The sequence below is a fragment of the Genypterus blacodes genome, unplaced genomic scaffold, assembly GCF_046128005.1.
Source record: "Genypterus blacodes isolate CSIRO-AG114 ecotype Tasmania unplaced genomic scaffold, CSIRO-AGI_Gbla_v1 ptg000141l_1, whole genome shotgun sequence".
NCBI lineage: Eukaryota > Metazoa > Chordata > Actinopteri > Ophidiiformes > Ophidiidae > Genypterus > Genypterus blacodes.
Genome location: NW_027466943.1, coordinates 2,258,218 through 2,279,050, shown reverse-complemented (window position 1 = coordinate 2,279,050; position 20,833 = coordinate 2,258,218). Strand labels below are relative to the sequence as shown.

General features: G+C 44.1%; 14 non-coding genes and 8 pseudogenes across 14 annotated transcripts; all 22 read left to right on the top strand.

The window, feature by feature from the left end:
- Positions 1–1,340: 1,340 nt before the first annotated feature.
- Positions 1,341–1,459, top strand: LOC143012190 (5S ribosomal RNA; annotated as a pseudogene).
- Positions 1,460–1,904: 445 nt separating this feature from the next.
- LOC143012183 (5S ribosomal RNA) lies at positions 1,905–2,023 on the top strand (annotated as a pseudogene).
- A 245-nt stretch (positions 2,024–2,268) lies between these two features.
- On the top strand, positions 2,269–2,387 carry LOC143012157 (5S ribosomal RNA). The gene has a single exon (XR_012964996.1). It is a non-coding gene; the product is annotated as a 5S ribosomal RNA (ribosomal RNA).
- Positions 2,388–2,841: 454 nt separating this feature from the next.
- On the top strand, positions 2,842–2,960 carry LOC143012160 (5S ribosomal RNA). The gene has a single exon (XR_012964999.1). It is a non-coding gene; the product is annotated as a 5S ribosomal RNA (ribosomal RNA).
- A 445-nt stretch (positions 2,961–3,405) lies between these two features.
- LOC143012181 (5S ribosomal RNA) lies at positions 3,406–3,524 on the top strand (annotated as a pseudogene).
- Positions 3,525–3,769: 245 nt separating this feature from the next.
- On the top strand, positions 3,770–3,888 carry LOC143012150 (5S ribosomal RNA). The gene has a single exon (XR_012964990.1). It is a non-coding gene; the product is annotated as a 5S ribosomal RNA (ribosomal RNA).
- A 454-nt stretch (positions 3,889–4,342) lies between these two features.
- On the top strand, positions 4,343–4,461 carry LOC143012149 (5S ribosomal RNA). The gene has a single exon (XR_012964989.1). It is a non-coding gene; the product is annotated as a 5S ribosomal RNA (ribosomal RNA).
- Positions 4,462–4,934: 473 nt separating this feature from the next.
- Positions 4,935–5,053, top strand: LOC143012154 (5S ribosomal RNA). The gene has a single exon (XR_012964993.1). It is a non-coding gene; the product is annotated as a 5S ribosomal RNA (ribosomal RNA).
- Positions 5,054–5,507: 454 nt separating this feature from the next.
- Positions 5,508–5,626, top strand: LOC143012153 (5S ribosomal RNA). Its single transcript, XR_012964992.1, has one exon. It is a non-coding gene; the product is annotated as a 5S ribosomal RNA (ribosomal RNA).
- A 463-nt stretch (positions 5,627–6,089) lies between these two features.
- Positions 6,090–6,208, top strand: LOC143012193 (5S ribosomal RNA). The gene has a single exon (XR_012965019.1). It is a non-coding gene; the product is annotated as a 5S ribosomal RNA (ribosomal RNA).
- A 6,409-nt stretch (positions 6,209–12,617) lies between these two features.
- LOC143012184 (5S ribosomal RNA) lies at positions 12,618–12,736 on the top strand (annotated as a pseudogene).
- A 535-nt stretch (positions 12,737–13,271) lies between these two features.
- LOC143012170 (5S ribosomal RNA) lies at positions 13,272–13,390 on the top strand. The gene has a single exon (XR_012965008.1). It is a non-coding gene; the product is annotated as a 5S ribosomal RNA (ribosomal RNA).
- A 448-nt stretch (positions 13,391–13,838) lies between these two features.
- Positions 13,839–13,957, top strand: LOC143012176 (5S ribosomal RNA). The gene has a single exon (XR_012965014.1). It is a non-coding gene; the product is annotated as a 5S ribosomal RNA (ribosomal RNA).
- Positions 13,958–14,417: 460 nt separating this feature from the next.
- On the top strand, positions 14,418–14,537 carry LOC143012186 (5S ribosomal RNA; annotated as a pseudogene).
- Positions 14,538–14,997: 460 nt separating this feature from the next.
- Positions 14,998–15,106, top strand: LOC143012144 (5S ribosomal RNA; annotated as a pseudogene).
- Positions 15,107–15,557: 451 nt separating this feature from the next.
- Positions 15,558–15,676, top strand: LOC143012161 (5S ribosomal RNA). Its single transcript, XR_012965000.1, has one exon. It is a non-coding gene; the product is annotated as a 5S ribosomal RNA (ribosomal RNA).
- Positions 15,677–15,921: 245 nt separating this feature from the next.
- Positions 15,922–16,041, top strand: LOC143012191 (5S ribosomal RNA; annotated as a pseudogene).
- Positions 16,042–16,864: 823 nt separating this feature from the next.
- Positions 16,865–16,983, top strand: LOC143012156 (5S ribosomal RNA). Its single transcript, XR_012964995.1, has one exon. It is a non-coding gene; the product is annotated as a 5S ribosomal RNA (ribosomal RNA).
- Positions 16,984–17,437: 454 nt separating this feature from the next.
- Positions 17,438–17,556, top strand: LOC143012179 (5S ribosomal RNA). Its single transcript, XR_012965016.1, has one exon. It is a non-coding gene; the product is annotated as a 5S ribosomal RNA (ribosomal RNA).
- Positions 17,557–17,802: 246 nt separating this feature from the next.
- On the top strand, positions 17,803–17,921 carry LOC143012195 (5S ribosomal RNA; annotated as a pseudogene).
- A 445-nt stretch (positions 17,922–18,366) lies between these two features.
- Positions 18,367–18,485, top strand: LOC143012168 (5S ribosomal RNA). Its single transcript, XR_012965006.1, has one exon. It is a non-coding gene; the product is annotated as a 5S ribosomal RNA (ribosomal RNA).
- Positions 18,486–18,952: 467 nt separating this feature from the next.
- On the top strand, positions 18,953–19,071 carry LOC143012143 (5S ribosomal RNA). The gene has a single exon (XR_012964986.1). It is a non-coding gene; the product is annotated as a 5S ribosomal RNA (ribosomal RNA).
- The last annotated feature ends 1,762 nt before the right edge of the window (positions 19,072–20,833 follow it).

Sequence of the window (20,833 nt, the reverse complement as noted above, 5' to 3'; positions counted from 1 at the left end):
GAAGGAGATAGAGAGCTAAAATTTCAGACGTTGCATCCAGACAGAAATGCCATCAATTTGTGTAAATTTGGGGCAAATTGGGGAATATTGAAAATTTTGGAAAGAAGTTGACCCGCGGGTCATCGATTCTTGTAACTAGAGAAAACTTGAAAAGCCCATGTCTGTGACAAGGAAGGAGATAGAGAGCTAAAATTTCAGACGCAGCATCCAGGCAGAAATGCCATCAATGTGTGTAAATTTGGGGCAAATTGGGGAATATTGAAAATTTTCTAAAAATGTTGACCCGCGGGTCATCGATTTTTGAAACTGGAGAAAACTTTAAAAGCCCATATCTGTGACAAGGAAGGAGATAGAGAGCTAAAATTTCAGACGCAGCATCCAGACAGAAATGCCATCAATTTGTGTAAATTTGGGGCAAATTGGGGAATATTGAAAATTTTCTAAAAATGTTGACCCGCGGGTCATCGATTCTTGAAACTAGAGAAAACTTGAAAAGCCCATATCTGTGACAAGGAAGGAGATAGAGAGCTAAAATTTCAGACACAGCATCCAGACAGAAATGCCATCAATTTGTGTAAATTTGGGGCAAATTGGGGAATATTGAAAATTTTGGAAAAAAGTTGACCCGCGGGTCATCGATTCTTGTAACTAGAGAAAACTTGAAAAGCCCATGTCTGTGACAAGGAAGGAGATAGAGAGCTAAAATTTCAGACGCAGCATCCAGACAGAAATGCCATCAATGTGTGTAAATTTGGGGCAAATTGGGGAATATTGAAAATTTTCAAATATGTTGACCCGCGGCTCATCGATTCTTGAAACTAGAGAAAACTTGAAAAGCCCATATCTGTGACAAGGAAGGAGATAGAGAGCTACAATTTCAGACGCAGCATCCAGACAGAAATGCCATCAATGTGTGTAAATTTGGGGCAAATTGGGGAATATTGAAAATTTTCTAAAAATGTTGACCCGCGGGTCATTGATTTTTGAAACTGGAGAAACTTTTAAAGCCCATATCTGTGACAAGGAAGGAGATAGAGAGCTACAATTTCAGACGCAGCATCCAGACAGAAATGCCATCAATGTGTGTAAATTTTGGACAAATTGGGGAATATTGAAAATTTGGGAAAAAAGTTGACCCCCAGGTCATCGATTTTTGAAACTGGAGAAAACTTTAAAAGCCCATATCTGTGACAAGGAAGGAGATAGAGGCTTCTGTGTTCTTCTGATGAAGGCATCATGTAAATTGTGATATACATGAACTTGAGTGTAGTCATGTGTACACGGTGACTTGAACTGGGTCTGTCTCACCTATAAAGAGCCTCTGTGTGGCTGCTCTCCTATTTTACGGCCATACCACTCTGAACAGGCCCGATCTCATCTGATCTCAGAAGCTAAGCAGCGTTGGGCCAGGTTTGTACTTGGATGGGAGACCGCCTGGGAATACCCGGTGCCGTTAGCATTTTGGCCCTCTGAGCAGCAGGCCTCACCTGGTCCTCCTCCCTCATGTTTCACTCCCTCTGCAAACACGCAATTTCCGTCGGGAGAATAAAGTTGTATCTTATCTTATCTTATATGAAAGCATACATTCAGAAAATGAGTATTGCACATGGGCATAATATGAGAAGATTGAATGCACATGAGAAGTGAAGAACACGAGCCACTGTGTGACAATGATGATGATGAGGATGAAAGTGAGCGTCAGAGATGTAAGTGGTCCCTCTGTATGTTCTATGTGATGATTATCAGTTTCATTAGGTAAGACTTCATTATCCAGAAATGTGTGTTTCTGATGAAGGCATCATGTAAATTGTGATATACATGAACTTGAGTGTAGTCATGTGTACACGGTGACTTGAACTGGGTCTGTCTCACCTATAAAGAGCCTCTGTGTGGCTGCTCTCCTCGTTTACGGCCATACCACTCTGAACACGCCCGATCTCCTCTGATCTCGGAACCTAATCAGCGTCGGGCCAGGTTAGTACTTGGATGGGAGACCGCCTGGGAATACCCGGTGCCGTTAGCATTTTGGCCCTCTGAGCAGCAGGCCTCTCATGGTCCTCCTCCCTCATGTTTCACTCCCTCTGTGAACACGCAATTTCCCTCGGGAGAATAAAGTTGTATCTTACCTTATCTGAAATGTTAGTGTTCTTCTGATGAAGGCATCATGTAAATTGTGATATACATGAACTTGAGTGTAGTCATGCGTACACGGTGACTTGAACTGGGTCTGTCTCACCTATAAAGAGCCTCTGTGTGGCTGCTCTCCTAGTTTGCGGCCATACCACTCTGAACACGCCCGATCTCGTCTGATCTCAGAAGCTAAGCAGCGTCGGGCCAGGTTAGTACTTGGATGGGAGACCGCATGGGAATACCCGGTGCCGTAAGCATTTTGGCCCTCTGAGCAGCAGGCCTCACCTGGTCCTCCTCCCTCATCTTTCACTCACTCTGTGAACACGCAAGTTCCCTTGGAGGAATAAAGTTGTATCTTATCTTATCTTATATGAAAGCATACATTCAGAAAATGAGTATTGCACATGGGCATAATATGAGAAGATTGAATGCACATGAGAAGTGAAGTACACGAGCCACTGTGTGACGATGATGATGATGATGATGATGATGATGAAAGTGAGCGTCAGAGATGTTAGTGGTCCCTCTTTATGTTCTATGTGATGATTATCAGTTTCATTAGGTAAAACTTCATTATCCAGAAATGTGTGTTTCTGATGAAGGCATCATGTAAATTGTGATATACATGAACTTGAGTGTAGTCATGTGTACACGGTGACTTGAACTGGGTCTGTCTCACCTATAAAGAGCCTCTGTGTGGCTGCTCTCCTCGTTTACGGCCATACCACTCTGAACACGCCCGATCTCATCTGATCTCAGAAGCTAAGCAGCGTTGGGCCAGGTTTGTACTTGGATGGGAGACCGCCTGGGAATACCCGGTGCCGTTAGCATTTTGGCCCTCTGAGCAGCAGGCCTCACCTGGTCCTCCTCCCTCATGTTTCACTCCCTCTGCAAACACGCAATTTCCGTCGGGAGAAGAAAGTTGTATCTTATCTTATCTTATATGAAAGCATACATTCAGAAAATGAGTATTGCACATGGGCATAATATGAGAAGATTGAATGCACATGAGAAGTGAAGAACACGAGCCACTGTGTGACAATGATGATGATGAGGATGAAAGTGAGCGTCAGAGATGTAAGTGGTCCCTCTGTATGTTCTATGTGATGATTATCAGTTTCATTAGGTAAGACTTCATTATCCAGAAATGTGTGTTTCTGATGAAGGCATCATGTAAATTGTGATATACATGAACTTGAGTGTAGTCATGTGTACACGGTGACTTGAACTGGGTCTGTCTCACCTATAAAGAGCCTCTGTGTGGCTGCTCTCCTCGTTTACGGCCATACCACTCTGAACACGCCCGATCTCCTCTGATCTCGGAACCTAATCAGCGTCGGGCCAGGTTAGTACTTGGATGGGAGACCGCCTGGGAATACCCGGTGCCGTTAGCATTTTGGCCCTCTGAGCAGCAGGCCTCTCATGGTCCTCCTCCCTCATGTTTCACTCCCTCTGTGAACACGCAATTTCCCTCGGGAGAATAAAGTTGTATCTTACCTTATCTGAAATGTTAGTGTTCTTCTGATGAAGGCATCATGTAAATTGTGATATACATGAACTTGAGTGTAGTCATGCGTACACGGTGACTTGAACTGGGTCCGTCTCACCTATAAAGAGCCTCTGTGTGGCTGCTCTCCTAGTTTACGGCCATACCACTCTGAACACGCCCGATCTCGTCTGATCTCAGAAGCTAAGCAGCGTCGGGCCAGGTTAGTACTTGGATGGGAGACCGCATGGGAATACCCGGTGCCGTAAGCATTTTGGCCCTCTGAGCAGCAGGCCTCACCTGGTCCTCCTCCCTCATCTTTCACTCACTCTGTGAACACGCAAGTTCCCTTGGAGGAATAAAGTTGTATCTTATCTTATCTTATATGAAAGCATACATTCAGAAAATGAGTATTGCACATGGGCATAATATGAGAAGATTGAATGCACATGAGAAGTGAAGTACACGAGCCACTGTGTGACGATGATGATGATGATGATGATGATGATGAAAGTGAGCGTCAGAGATGTTAGTGGTCCCTCTTTATGTTCTATGTGATGATTATCAGTTTCATTAGGTAAGACTTCATTATCCAGAAATGTGTGTTTCTGATGAAGGCATCATGTAAATTGTGATATACATGAACTTGAGTGTAGTCATGTGTACACGGTGACTTGAACTGGGTCTGTCTCACCTATAAAGAGCCTCTGTGTGGCTGCTCTCCTCGTTAACGGCCATACCACTCTGAACACGCCTGATCTCGTCTGATCTCGGAAGCTAAGCAGCGTCGGGCCAGGTTAGTACTTGGATGGGAGACCGCCTGGGAATACCCGGTGCCGTAAGCATTTTGGCCCTCTGAGCAGCAGGCCTCACCTGGTCCTCCTCCCTCATGTTTCACTCACTCTGTGAACACGCAAGTTCCCTTGGAGGAATAAAGTTGTATCTTATCTTATCTTATATGAAAGCATACATTCAGAAAATGAGTATTGCACATGGGCATAATATGAGAAGATTGAATGCACATGAGAAGTGAAGTACATGAGCCACTGTGTGACGATGATGATGATGATGATGATGATGATGATGATGATGATGATGATGAAAGTGAGCGTCAGAGATGTTAGTGGTCCCTCTGTATGTTCCATGTGATGATTATCAGTTTCATTAGGTAAGACTTCATTATCCAGAAATATGTGTTTCTGATGAAGGCATCATGTAAATTGTGATATACATGAACTTGAGTGTAGTCATGTGTACACGGTGACTTGAACTGGGTCTGTCTCACCTAAAAAAGAGCCTCTGTGTGGCTGCTCTCCTCGTTTACGGCCATACCACTCTGAACACGCCTGATCTCGTCTGATCTCGGAAGCTAATCAGCGTCGGGCCAGGTTAGTACTTGGATGGGAGACCGCCTGGGAATACCCGGTGCCGTAAGCATTTTGGCCCTCTGAGCAGCAGGCCTCACCTGGTCCTCCCCCCTCATGTTTCACTCCCTCTGTCAACACCCAATGTCCCTCGGGAGAATAAAGTTGTATCTTATCTTATCTTATATGAAAGCATACATTCAGAAAATGAGTATTGCACATGGGCATAATATGAGAAGATTGAATGCACATGAGAAGTGAAGTACACGAGCCACTGTGTGATGATGATGATGATGATGATGATGATGATGAAAGTGAGCGTCAGAGATGTTAGTGGTCCCTCTTTATGTTCTATGTGATGATTATCAGTTTCATTAGGTAAGACTTCATTATCCAGAAATGTGTGTTTCTGATGAAGGCATCATGTAAATTGTGATATACATGAACTTGAGTGTAGTCATGTGTACACGGTGACTTGAACTGGGTCTGTCTCACCTATAAAGAGCCTCTGTGTGGCTGCTCTCCTCGTTTACGGCCATACCACTCTGAACACGCCTGATCTCGTCTGATCTCGGAAGCTAAGCAGCGTCGGGCCAGGTTAGTACTTGGATGGGAGACTGCCTGGGAATACCCGGTGCCGTAAGCATTTTGGCCCTCTGAGCAGCAGGCCTCACCTGGTCCTCCTCCCTCATGTTTCACTCCCTCTGTGAACACGCAAGTTCCCTCGGGAGAATAAAGTTGTATCTTATCTTATCTTATATGAAAGCATACATTCAGAAAATGAGTATTGCACATGGGCATAATATGAGAAGATTGAATGCACATGAGAAGTGAAGTACATGAGCCACTGTGTGACGATGATGATGATGATGATGATGATGATGATGATGATGAAAGTGAGCGTCAGAGATGTTAGTGGTCCCTCTTAATGTTCCATGTGATGATTATCAGTTTCATTAGGTAAGACTTCATTATCCAGAAATGTGTGTTTCTGATGAAGGCATCATGTAAATTGTGATATACATGAACTTGAGTGTAGTCATGTGTACACGGTGACTTGAACTGGGTCTGTCTCACCTATAAAGAGCCTCTGTGTGGCTGCTCTCCTCGTTTACGGCCATACCACTCTGAACACGCCCGATCTCGTCTGATCTCGGAAGCTAATCAGCGTCGGGCCAGGTTAGTACTTGGATGGGAGACCGCCTGGGAATACCCGGTGCCGTAAGCATTTTGGCCCTCTGAGCAGCAGGCCTCACCTGGTCCTCCTCCCTCATGTTTCACTCCCTCTGTCAACACGCAATTTCCCTCGGGAGAATAAAGTTGTATCTTATCTTATTTGAAATGTTAGTGTTCTTCTGATGAAGGCATCATGTAAATTGTGATATACATGAACTTGAGTGTAGTCATGTGTACACGGTGACTTGAACTGGGTCTGTCTCACCTATAAAGAGCCTCTGTGTGGCTGCTCTTCTCGTTTACGGCCATACCACTCTGAACACGGAAGTAAGAGGAGGAATGTGTGTGAGCTCCAGGCGTGCGTGTATTTTGACTGATCCTGTGCGGCAATTTTGATTTTGAGTTTGAACTGTGGCGTTTCTTTAAGCCCAGATTTTTCATTTCTTTGATAGCTCGGTTTTTGGAGCCACCCCAGCAGTTTTGACTGTCTGGGGGACACTTTAAGTTAATTGTTTGTTTGGTTTGTGTTTTCCTGATGGAAAATAGTTTATACTGTGCTCCAAGTATGGTGAGAACCAGAGGAAAGGGAGCCAGAGTCGCTGCACCGGGCCCGGACCGGACGGCCGAGGCAAGCGAGCTGATGGTGAAAGACGATCGGGCGTACAGGACCGTGGACGGTCAGAATATGACGGGAGAAATGGAGGACACACGTGCGGTGACAGCTCCTGACGTAGCCGAAAATGCGGAAGGAGGAAGAGGGCAGGAGAGAGAAATCATCAGAGAGGAAGAGATACGGATTATTAAGGATAAAGCTGAAGAGTTTCAGCAAAATTTAACGCTCGCGCTGGAGCTGATTGGAGAAGATAAAGTGACCGCAATGGAGCTGATCCAGGCAATACAAGACACTTGTGGGAAAATCATCGCCTGCCGGTACACGGGCAGAAATAAATATGACATATCACAATGAATCACCCGAAGGGGAAAGAAAGACTATTGGACGGCATAAAAATTGGACAGACCGCGATCATGTCCAAGGAGTTATGTAATGATGAGCTGGTGGTCTCGTTTCTGGGGCTGCCGGCGTATATCACGGACAGCGTCATTCTGGGCAAGCTGAACAGCTGGGGAGTGAGTGCAGTATCCCCGATCATCAGGAGAATGTGGCCGGGAACTAGAATTGCTGACGGAACAAGATACGTGAAAGTTAAATTCACGGAGACGGTCCAATCACTTCCATATTCGACCAAGTTTGAGATGGCTTTTGGAGCAGAGTTCTTCAGAGTTTTGCACGACAAACAGGTGAAAGTGTGCAGACAGTGCATACAGACTGGTCATATCCTGAGGGACTGTCCAGATTTCCTTTGTAGAAAATGTGGAGAGCAGGGGCACTATGCAAGGGAGTGCATGGGCAGAGGGAACAAATGCCAGAGCTGCAAAAAGGAGAGCAGCAGATGTGTTTGTGAGGACGTTGATCATGCTCCAGGGACGGGAGGAAAGCAACGTGAGGAGCAGGAAGAATCGAGAGAGAATATCTCTGAGAGGGAGGAGACCGAGAAGGATCGTGCGGAGGGGGAAGCGGAGAAAGGAAGAGACATACTGGAGTCGGACGGAGAGCAAGGAATGGAGGTGAGAGGATCGACAGCTGAGGTGCCGGGACATGGAGACGCAGCAGAGGGGCAGAGTGTGAATACATCGGAGAGAAAGGAGAGGAAGGTGAAAATTGTTCAACTTCAGCGGCCCCCAGAATCAGACTCAGAGATATGCTTGACGGGGTCTCAAGAGTCGGGGAACTCGGAGTCTGATATGGACCTCGGAAACAGCCAGGAGCTGGGGAAGAGAAGACTGCAATGGATGCTGAAGACAAGGGGATCAAAAAGAGGAAAAAGTAAGACGTGAACTGTAGCATAAAGATGATGGGCCTGATTTATCTCTATGTATTTACAATGTTAAAAATACTATCGCAAAACACAAACGGCTTAAGATGTATTAACAAGATGCGAGATGTTTTAAGGGTGGATACTTTTGACATCCTCTGTGTACAAGAGACTAAGTGGACAAGGGAGTGGAGAAGCTATCTGAGGGATACATGGGCTGGAAAAGTGTGGGCAAACAACGGTGTAAATGGACGAGCCAGAGTCGCTATTTTTGCTAAAGGAGATAAGATCAAAAATGTTAAGGAAATAGTGAAGGATGATGAGGGAAGGGTGATCGGTATTGAATTTATTTACAGGAATGTGCTTTACAAACTTTTGAATATTTATGCACCGAATGAGGACAACAAGCGTGGAATTTTCTTTGATCAACTAAAACCGCATTTGGGAGGGAACATTTGTGTAGTGGGGGATTTTAACTGTGCACTTACGAGATTGGATATATCAAGCAACAATACATACAAAAGTGATATAAGTAGGAAATCGCTAAATGAGCTTTTTGACTATTTCAACCTGGTAGATCTGTGGAGGGTGCGCAATATGGGAGAAAGGGGCTTTTCCAGACGACAGACGGTTCTGGGGAAACTTAAACAGTCCAGGATTGACTTATGTCTATTAGCATCTGGGCTGGAAAAAAAGATTTCAAAATGCTGGTATGAGTTCACAGGGTTTAGCGATCATGCAAGGTTATGGGTGGAGCTGGGGGAGAAAGAGCACAAAGGTGGAGGGTTATGGTGTTTAAATAACAGTGTTTTGCTGGATGGAAAATATAGGGAGAAAGTTGAAAATCTACTGAAAGAAAGAAAAAGAGAACTGCAGGGTGAGGGTTGTATAAATATGGGGGAGTGGTGGGAGGAGGTGAAATTGCACATCAAAAAAGTGACAATAAACTATTGTAAAAATAAAATGGAGAAGGAAAGAAGGACTGAGTATAGTTTAAGAGACCAGATTAATAAAGAGCTGGAAAGGTCGATTGCAGAGGAAAACTTCAACAATCTAAAATATCTCATGCTGAGAAAACAATTAGATGAGCTTGAGAAGAAACGGAGCAGAGGGGCAGCTATCAGATCGAGGATGAAGGATATTTTAGAAGGGGAAAAGAATACAAGTTTCTTTTTAGGGCTTGAAAAAAGACAGCAAAAGAAAGCTCATCTGCAAAACCTGAAAAATGAAGAGGGTAAGACAATGGAGAAGACAGAGGAAATGCTGGAGGTGGCTCATAAACATTTTAAAACACTTTTTTCAAAGATGGAGGTAAACTCTACAGACCACAGTGTTTTTGAAGGGATAGAAAAAAAATTAGGGGAAGATGACAGAGCAGACTGTGATAAAAACATAACAGAGGAAGAATTGGAAAGAGCAATAAATGGTTTGAATAAGAACAAAAGTCCAGGGCTGGATGGGTTATCGGGGGAATTTTACATCACCTTTAAACAGGTGATGAAGCCAATTCTCCTGAGAATCTTTCAATGCATGGAGCGGGAGGGGAAAGCATCTGGGGACTTCTTCACGGGGCTAATCCGAGTGGTGTATAAGAATAAGGGTGACAAAGGTGATTTGGGGAATTATAGGCCAATTAGTCTGCTAAATACAGATTATAAAATACTGGCTAAAATCCTGGCAAACAGATTGAAGGAGGTGATAGGCACAGTGGTGAATCCCTGTCAGTGTTATGGTGTGGTAGGGAGAGTCATTAGTGACATCATCTTATCGATCCAGGACATCTTTGACAAAATGAATCAGAAGGGAGGGCTGTACATAGGGGTTGATTTAGAGAAGGCGTTTGATAGGGTGGATCATGATTTTTTGTTTAAAACACTGGAAAAGATGGGTTTCGGGGAAGGTTTCACTAAATGGATTAGGTTAATATATAGGAATGCCATCAGTAGGGTGAAAATAAACGGGAGGTTAACTGAGAGCTTCGCTCTGGAGAGGTCAATCAGGCAAGGATGCCCGCTTTCAGCTATGTTATACTCCATAGCGGCAGAACCCTTGTCTGCCCTCATTAGGAGGGACCCAGGGATTTTGGGGATTGAAATGGAAGATAAAACGGACACGAAAATCTACCAGTACGCAGATGACATAAGTATTACGGTTAGGGATGAGAGGAGTGTAGACAGGGTGCTGCAGCATGTAGAGTGCTATGAGAGGGCATCTGGGGCCAAAATCAATGGGGAAAAAACCGAGCTAATGGGCTTTGGTGATGGTTTCGATTGTGTAAATAAATGGAATTTTGTAAAGAGAAATGAAATGGTGAAGGTTTTGGGTGTATACGTAGGTAAGAATCGAGATGCAGCAACAAAACAAACGTGGGGTGAAATAGAGGGAAAAATCAAAATGCGATTGGATTTCTGGTCCGGGAGGAAATTGAATCTAAGGGGTAAAGTGATAGTAACTAACGCCCTCCTCCTGTCCAAGTGTCAGTATGCGCTAAGAGTCTGTGAAATGCCGGACAGGGTAATAGGAAAGCTGAATGACATGATGAGTGCTTTCATCTGGAATAAAAAACAGCATTTGATAGCCAGGAAGGTGCTCATCAATGGGCAGAAGGAGGGCGGTTTGAAATTGGTGGACCTGAAAAGTAAAAAGCTTAGTGCACGGATTCGACTGTTAGGGAAATTTATGGGAAACGCAAAGATTTACGCGTGGCAGAAGTGCCTCGACTCTTGCCTACAGGGGTGGGATAATAGAGGAGTGTTTAATCTATGTAGGGAAACGGAGCAAAGGGAAAGAGCACAGGTTAATGCATTTACAGGGGAAATACTTGAAGCGTGGAATATTTTACTGGGGGATTTAAAGTTTAGACGTGAGACTGCGGAGCAGGTGTTACACCAACCAGTTTTCAGAAATCCGGCAATAAGGTGTCAGGGGAAGGTTTTTTCAGGGAGGTACTTGGAGGAACTAGGTTTAAATCAGGTGAAGCACTTTATCCAAAGAGGTGGTGGATTTCTGCAGGAGGAAGTAATCCAGGAGGTCAGGGGAAGATTAGGGAAAGTGAGACCAATAGAGATCAAAAGACTATGCCAGAGAATTTTAGAGGGGTTACCTCGTAGTTGGGTGGCGCTGGTGAAGGGGAGGAGGGCAGAGAAGGCTCTGGAGTTGGTCAGTTTCTCCCTCATCCAAGGAGGGAAAGAGCATGACATACGATCAGTTAACTCCAAGATACTATATAGAGTGTTTTTGGGAAAGGAAAAGAAGAAAGCGGCAGCTGAGGAAGTATGGCTAAGGCAGTTCCATGGGCTTCAGAGGGAGCACATTTGGTCAGATCTAAATGTGAAGTTCATTTCATCAGAGTGCTTTGATACAAATTTCAGGCTCAGACACAATAGAATATTTGTCAATTTGGTGCTAAACCAGATAAATAGACTCAACAGCAAGGTTTGTGATATATGTGAGGTGGAAGTGGAGACATTTAGGCACTTTATTTTTGAATGTAAGGAGTTAAAAGTGTTTTTTGAGAAACTGGACCAATGCTTTCAAAAATGTAGAGTCACAATCACGGAAAAGGAAAAATGGGAGAGGTTTTTTCTATTTGGGTATAAGGAAAGGAAAGCAGGGGTGAACAAATGGCTTATCAATTACATTCTGAGTTATGCCAAACATGTCATCAGACTTCGGAGAAACTATTCACATTTCGAGGACAAAAAAGTGAACATCTGGAGATTTTTCTGTAACTTTATGAAAAGGAATGTGAGTCTGCTGTGGGATGGTGGGGACAAGAATTTCAAACAAAAGGTGCTGGAAGATAACTGTCTATTTGTGAATGGAAATCAGGGTGGGGTGCAAATGTCAATAGGTCAAGGGTGAGGGGTGATGGGTGAAGGAAAAAAAAAAGAGAAAAAAGATGTGATGAATGGTGTTATGGATTGTTGGAAATAATTTGATTTGATTTGAAATGACTTGTATTTACTTGTGTAAAATGTATTTGTAAAAATATTTCTTTTTTTGATAATAAAAGAGAAAAAAAAAAACACGCCCGATCTCGTCTGATCTCGGACGCTAAGCAGCTTCGGGCCAGGTTAGTACTTGGATGGGAGACCGCCTGGGAATACCCGGTGCCGTAAGCATTTTGGCCCTCTGAGCAGCAGGCCTCACCTGGTCCTCCTCCCTCATGTTTCCCTCCCTCTGTCAACACCCAATGTCCCTCGGGAGAATAAAGTTGTATCTTATCTTATCTTATATGAAAGCATACATTCAGAAAATGAGTATTGCACATGGGCATAATATGAGAAGATTGAATGCACATGAGAAGTGAAGTACACGAGCCACTGTGTGACGATGATGATGATGATGATGATGAAGATGATGATGATGAAAGTGAGCGTCAGAGATGTTAGTGGTCCCTCTTTATGTTCTATGTGATGATCATCAGTTTCATTAGGTAAGACTTCATTATCCAGAAATGTGTGTTTCTGATGAAGGCATCATGTAAATTGTGATATACATGAACTTGAGTGTAGTCATGTGTACACGGTGACATGAACTGGGTCTGTCTCACCTATAAAGAGCCTCTGTGTGGCTGCTCTCCTCGTTTACGTCCATAACACTCTGAACACGCCCGATCTCGTCTGATCTCGGAAGCTAATCAGCGTCGGGCCAGGTAAGTACTTGGATGGGAGACCGCCTGGGAATACCCGGTGCCGTAAGCATTTTGGCCCTCTGAGCAGCAGGCCTCACCTGGTCCTCCTCCCTCATGTTTCACTCCCTCTGTCAACACGCAATTTCTCTCGGGAGAATAAAGTTGTATCTTATCTTATCTGAAATGTTAGTGTTCTTCTGATGAAGGTGTTGCACACTTGAAGAAAGTAATACTCTCAACGGCGTGCTGGGAAAAGTTTTTCGTTTAATCCAAAGTTTCCACAATACAGCTCTCTTCACCATTTACATCTCCCGCCTTCCGTTCTCAGTGGCTACTTCTTCTCTCTCTCACCGTTATGCAACTGCATTATATCCCAGTACTACAGCGCCACTTCTGGCCAAAACATGCAACAACATCGTAACAAAAGAAAATAAAAGGCCACAACTTAATGGAAAAGGGACCAAAGAAAAGACTAAATGGGGGGTATGTCACAAAGGCATCATGTAAATTGTGATATACATGAACTTGAGTGTAGTCATGTGTACACGGTGACTTGAACTGGGTCCGTCTCACCTATAAAGAGCCTCTGTGTGGCTCCTCTCCTCGTTTACGGCCATACCACTCTGAACACACCCGATCTCGTCTGATCTCGGAAGCTAAGCAGCGTCGGGCCAGGTTAGTACTTGGATGGGAGACCGCCTGGGAATACCTGGTGCAGTAAGCATTTTGGCCCTCTGAGCAGCAGGCCTCACCTGGTCCTCCTCCCTCATGTTTCACTCCCTCTGTGAACACGCAATTTCCCTCGGGAGAATAAAGTTGTATCTTATCTTATCTTATATGAAAGCATACAATCAGAAAATGAGTATTGCACATGGGCATAATATGAGAAGATTGAATGCACATGAGAAGTGAAGTACACGAGCCACTGTGTGACAATGATGATGATGATGATGATGAAAGTGAGCGTCAGAGATGTTAGTGGTCCCTCTTTATGTTCTATATGATGATTATCAGTTTCATTAGGTAAGACTTCATTATCCAGAAATGTGTGTTTCTGATGAAGGCATCATGTAAATTGTGATATACATGAACTTGAGTGTAGTCATGTGTACACGGTGACTTGAACTGGGTCTGTCTCACTTATAAAGAGCCTCTGTGTGGCTGCTCTCCTCGTTTACGGCCATACCACTCTGAACACGCCTGATCTCGTCTGATCTCGGAAGCTAATTAGCGTCGGGCCAGGTTAGTACTTGGATGGGAGACCGCCTGGGAATACCCGGTGCAGTAAGCATTTTGGCCCTCTGAGCAGCAGGCCTCACCTGGTCCTCCTCCCTCATGTTTCACTCCCTCTGTGAACACGCAATTCTCCTCGGGAGAATAAAGTTGTATCTTATCTTATCTTATATGAAAGCATACATTCAGAAAATGAGTATTGCACACGATCATAATATGAGAAGATTGAATGCACATGAGAAGTGAACTACACGAGCCACTGTGTGACGATGATGATGATGATGATGATGATGATGATGATGAAAGTGAGCGTCAGAAATGTTAGTGGTCCCTCTGTATGTTCCATGTGATGATTATCAGTTTCATTAGGTAAGACTTCATTATCCAGAAATGTGTGTTTCTGATGAAGGCATCATGTAAATTGTGATATACATGAACTTGAGTGTAGTCATGTGTACACGGTGACTTGAACTGGGTCTGTCTCACCTATAAAGAGCCTGTGTGCGGCTGCTTTCCTTGTTTACGGCCATACCACTCTGAACATGCCTGATCTCGTCTGATCTTGTGAAGCTAAGCAGGGTCGGGCCAGGTTAGTACTTGGATGGGAGACCGCCTAGGAATACCCGGTGCCGTAAGCATTTTGGCCCTGTGAGCAGCAGGCCTCACCTGGTCCTCCTCCCTCATGTTTCACTCACTCTGTGAACACGCAAGTTCCCTCGGGAGAATAAAGTTGTATCTTATCTTATCTTATATGAAAGCATACATTCAGAAAATGAGTATTGCACATGGGCATAATATGAGAAGATTGAATGCACATGAGAAGTGAAGTACACGAGCCACTGTGTGATGATGATGATGATGATGATGATGATGATGATGATGAAAGTGAGGGTCAGAGATGTTAGTGGTCCCTCTTTATGTTCTATGTGATGATTATCAGTTTCATTAGGTAAGACTTCATTATCCAGAAATGTGTGTTTCTGATGAAGGCATCATGTAAATTGTGATATACATGAACTTGAGTGTAGTCATGTGTACACGGTGACTTGAACTGGGTCTGTCTCACCTATAAAGAGCCTCTGAGTGGCTGCTCTCCTAGTTTAAGGCCGTACCACTCTGAACACGCACAATCTCGGAAGCTAAGCAGCGTCGGGCCAGGTTAGTACTTGGATGGGAGACCGCCTAGGAATACCCGGTGCCGTAAGCATTTTGGCCCTCTGAGCAGCAGGCCTCACCTGGTCCTCCTCCCTCATGTTTCACTCCCTCTCTCAACACGCAATTTCCCTCGGGAAAATAAAGTTGTATCTTATCTTATCTTATATGAAAGCATACATTCAGAAAATGAGTATTTCATATGGTCATAATATGAGAAGATTGAATGCACATGAGAAGTGAAGTACACGAGCCACTGTGTGACGATGATGATGATGAAAATGATGATGAAAGTGAGCGTCAGAAATGTTAGTGGTCCCTCTGTATGTTCCATGTGATGATTATCAGTTTCATTAGGTAAGACTTCATTATCCAGAAATGTGTGTTTCTGATGAAGGCATCATGTAAATTGTGATATACATGAACTTGAGTGTAGTCATGTGTACACGGTGACTTGAACTGAATCTGTCTCACCTATAAAGAGCCTCTGTGCGGCTGCTTTCCTTGTTTACGGCCATACCACTCTGAACACGCCCGATCTCGTCTGATCTCGGAAGCTAATCAGCGTCGGGCCAGGTTAGTACTTGGATGGGAGACCGCCTGGGAATACCCAGTGCCGTAAGCATTTTGGCCCTCTGAGCAGCAGGCCTCACCTGGTCCTCCTCCCTCATGTTTCACTCCCTCTGTCAACACGCAATTTCCCTCGGGAGAATAAAGTTGTATCTTATCTTATCTGAAATGTTAGTGTTCTTCTGATGAAGGCATCATGTAAATTGTGATATACATGAACTTGAGTGTAGTCATGCGTACACGGTGACTTGAACTGGGTCTGTCTCACCTATAAAGAGCCTCTGTGTGGCTGCTCTCCTCGTTTACGGCCATACCACTCTGAACACGCCTGATCTCGTCTGATCTTGTGAAGCTAAGCAGCGTCGGGCCAGGTTAGTACTTGGATGGGAGATCGCCTAGGAATACCCGGTGCCGTAAGCATTTTGGCCCTGTGAGCAGCAGGCCTCACCTGGTCCTCCTCCCTCATGTTTCACTCCCTCTGTGAACACGCAAGTTCCCTCGGGAGAATAAAGTTGTATCTTATCTTATCTTATATGAAAGCATACATTCAGAAAATGAGTATTGCACATGGGCATAATATGAGAAGATTGAATGCACATGAGAAGTGAAGTACACGAGCCACTGTGTGATGATGATGATGATGATGATGATGATGATGATGATGATGATGATGAAAGTGAGGGTCAGAGATGTTAGTGGTCCCTCTTTATGTTCTATGTGATGATTATCAGTTTCATTAGGTAAGACTTCATTATCCAGAAATGTGTGTTTCTGATGAAGGCATCATGTAAATTGTGATATACATGAACTTGAGTGTAGTCATGTGTACACGGTGACTTGAACTGGGTCTGTCTCACCTATAAAGAGCCTCTGTGTGGCTGCTCTCCTAGTTTAAGGCCGTACCACTCTGAACACGCACAATCTCGGAAGCTAAGCAGCGTCGGGCCAGGTTAGTACTTGGATGGGAGACCGCCTGGGAATAGCCGGTGCCGTAAGCATTTTGGCCCTCTGAGCAGCAGGCCTCACCTGGTCCTCCTCCCTCATGTTTCACTCCCTCTGTCAACACGCAATTTCCCTCGGGAGAATAAAGTTGTCTCTTATCTTTTCTGAAATGTTAGTGTTCTTCTGATGAAGGCATCATGTAAATTGTGATATACATGAACTTGAGTGTAGTCATGTGTACACGGTGACTTGAACTGGGTCCGTCTCACCTATAAAGAGCCTCTGTGTGGCTGCTCTCCTCGTTTACGGCCATACCACTCTGAACACGCCCGATCTCGTCTGATCGCGGAAGCTAAGCAGCGTCGGGCCAGGTTAGTACTTGGATGGGAGACCGTCTGGGAATACCCGGTGCCGTAAGCATTTTAGCCCTCTGAGCAGCAGGCCTCACCTGGTCCTCCTCCCTCATGTTTCACTCCCTCTGTCAACACCCAATGTCCTTCGGGAGAATAAAGTTGTATCTTATCTTATCTTATATGTAAGCATACATTCAGAAAATGAGTATTGCACATGGGCATAATATTTGATGATTGAATGCACATGAGGAGTGAAGTACACGAGCCACTGTGTGACGATGATGATGATGATGATGATGATGATGAAAGTGAGCGTCAGAGATGTAAGTGGTCCCTCTGTATGTTCTATGTGATGATTACCAGTTTCTTTAGGTAAGACTTCATTATCCAGAAATGTGTGTTTCTGATGAAGGCATCATGTAAATTGTGATATATATGAACTTGAGTGTAGTCATGTGTACACGGTGACATGAACTAGGTCTGTCTCACCTATAAAGAGCCTCTGTGTGGCTGCTCTCCTCGTTTACGGCCATACCACTCTGAACACGCCCGATCTTGTCTGATCTCGGAAGCTAATCAGCGTCCGGCCAGGTTAGTACTTGGATGGGAGACCGCCTGGGAATACCCGGTGCCGTAAGCATTTTGGCCTCTCTGAGCAGCAGGCCTCACCTGGTCCTCCTCCCTCATGTTTCACTCCCTCTGTCAACACGCAATTTCCCTCTGGAGAATAAAGTTGTATCTTATCTTATCTGAAATGTAAGTGTTCTTCTGATGAAGGCATCATGTAAATTGTGATATACATGAACTTGAGTGTAGTCATGTGTACACGGTGACTTGAACAGGGTCTGTCTCACCTATAAAGAGCCTCTGTGTGGCTGCTCTCCTCGTTTACGGCCATACCACTCTGAACACGCCCGATCTCTTCTGATCTCAGAAGCTAAGCAGCATCCGGCCAGGTTAGTACTTGGATGGGAGACCGCCTGGGAATACCCGGTGCCGTTAGCATTTTGGCCCTCTGAGCAGCAGGCCTCACCTGGTCCTCCTCCCTCATGTTTCACTCCCTCTGTAAACACGCAATTTCCCACGGGAGAATAAAGTTGTATCTTATCTTTTCTTATATGAAAGCATACATTCAGAAAATGAGTATTGCACATGGGCATAATATGAGAAGATTGAATGCACATGAGAAGTGAAAAACACGAGCCACTGTGTGACAATGATGATGATGAGGATGAAAGTGAGCGTCAGAGATGTAAGTAGTCCCTCTGTATGTTCTATGTGATGATTATCAGTTTCATTAGGTAAGACTTCATTATCCAGAAATGTGTGTTTCTGATGAAGGCATCATGTAAATTGTGATATACATGAACTTGAGTGTAGTCATGTGTACACGGTGACTTGAACTGGGTCTGTCTCACCTATAAAGAGCCTCTGTGTGGCTGCTCTCCTCGTTTACGGCCATACCACTCTGAACACGCCCGATCTCGTCTGATCTCGGGAGCTAAGCAGCGTCGGGCCAGTTTAGTACTTGGATGGGAGACCGCCTGGGAATACCCGGTGCAGTAAGCATTTTGGCCCTCTGAGCAGCAGGCCTCACCTGGTCCTCCTCCCTCATGTTTCACTCCCTCTGTCAACACCCAATGTCCCTCGGGAGAATAAAGTTGTATCTTATCTTATCTTATATGAAAGCATACATTCAGAAAATGAGTATTGCACATGGGCACAATATGAGAAGATTGAATGCACATGAGAAGTGAAGAACACGAGCCACTGTCTGACAATGATAATGATGAGGATGATGATGATGATGATGATGATGAAAGTGAGCGTCAGAGATGTAAGTAGTCCCTCTGTATGTTCTATGTGATGATTATCAGTTTCATTAAGGTAAGACTTCATTATCCAGAAATGTGTGTTTCTGATGAAGGCATCATGTAAATTGTGATATACATGAACTTGAGTGTAGTCATGTGTACACGGTGACTTGAACTGGGTCTGTCTCACCTATAAAGTGCCTCTGTGTGGCTGCTCTCCTCGTTTACGGCCATACCACTCTGAACACGCCTGATCTCGTCTGATCTCGGAAGCTAAGCAGTGTCGGGCCAGGTTAGTACTTGGATGGGAGACCGCCTGGGAATACCCGGTGCCGTAAACATTTTGTCCCTCTGAGCAGCAGGCCTCACCTGGTCCTCCTCCCTCATGTTTCACTTCCTCTGTCAACACCCAATTTCCCTCAGGAGAATAAAGTTGTATCTTATCTTATCTTATATGAAAGCATACATTCAGAAAATGAGTATTGCACAAGGGCATAATATGAGAACATTGAATGCACATGAGAAGTGAAGTACACGAGCCACTGTGTGACGATGATGATGATGATGATGATGATGATGATGAAAGTGCGCAGCATCCAGGCAGAAATGCCATCAATGTGTGTAAACTTGGGGCAAATTGGGGAATATTGAAAATTTTCTAAAAATGTTGACCCTCGGGTCATCGATTCTTGTAACTAGAGAAAACTTGAAAAGCCCATGTCTGTGACAAGGAAGGAGATAGAGAGCTACAATTTCAGACGCAGCATCCAGGCACAAATGCCATCAATGTGTGTAAATTTGGGGCAAATTGGGGAATATTGAAAATTTTCTAAAAATGTTGACCCGGGTCATCAATTTTTGAAACTGGAGAAAACTTGAAAAGCCCATATCTGTGACAAGGAAGGAGATAGAGAGCTAAAATTTCAGACGCAGCATCCAGGCAGAAATGCCATCAATGTGTGTAAATTTGGGGCAAATTGGGGAATATTGAAAATTTTCTAAAAATGTTGACCCGGGTCATCAATTTTTGAAACTGGAGAAAACTTTAAAAGCCAATATCTGTGACAATGAAGGAGATAGAGAGCTTAAATTTCAGACGCAGCATCCAGACAGAAATGCCATCAATTTGTGTAAATTTGTGACAAATTGGGGAATATTGAAAATTTTCTAAAAATGTTGACCCGCGGGTCATTGATTCTTGAAACTAGAGAAAACTTGAAAAGCCCATATCTGTGACAAGGAAGGAGATAGAGAGCTAAAATTTCAGACGCAGCATCCAGACAGAAATGCCATCAATTTGTGTAAATTTGGGACAAATTGGGGAATATTGAAAATTTTCTAAAAATGTAGATCCGCGGGTCATCAATTTTTGAAACTGGAGAAAACTTGAAAAGCCCATATCTGTGACAAGGAAGGAGATAGAGAGCTAAAATTTCAGGCGCAGCATCCAGGCAGAAATGCCATCAATTTGTGTAAATTTGGGACAAATTGGGGAATATTGAAAATTTTCTAAAAATGTTGACCCGCGGGTCATCGATTCTTGTAACTAGAGAAAACTTGAAAAGCCAATGTCTGTGACAAGGAAGGAGATAGAGAGCTACAATTTCAGACACAGCATCCAGGCAGAAATGCCATCAATGTGTGTAAATTTGGGGCAAATTGGGGAATATTGAAAATTTTCTATAAATGTTGACCCGCGGGTCATCAATTTTTGAAACTGGAGAAAACTTGAAAAGCCCATATCTGTGACAAGGAAGGAGATAGAGAGCTAAAATTTCAGACGCAGCATCCAGACAGAGATGCCATCAATTTGTGTAAATTTGGGACAAATTGGGGAATATTGAAAATTTTCTAAAAATGTTGACCCGCGGGTCATCGATTCTTGTAACTAGAGAAAACTTGAAAAGCCCATGTCTGTGACAAGGAAGGAGATAGAGAGCTACAATTTCAGACGCAGCATCCAGGCAGAAATGCCATCAATGTGTGTAAATTTGGGGCAAATTGGGGAATATTGAAAATTTTTTAAAAATGTTGACCCGGGTCATCAATTTTTGAAACTGGAGAAAACTTGAAAAGCCCATATCTGTGACAAGGAAGGAGATA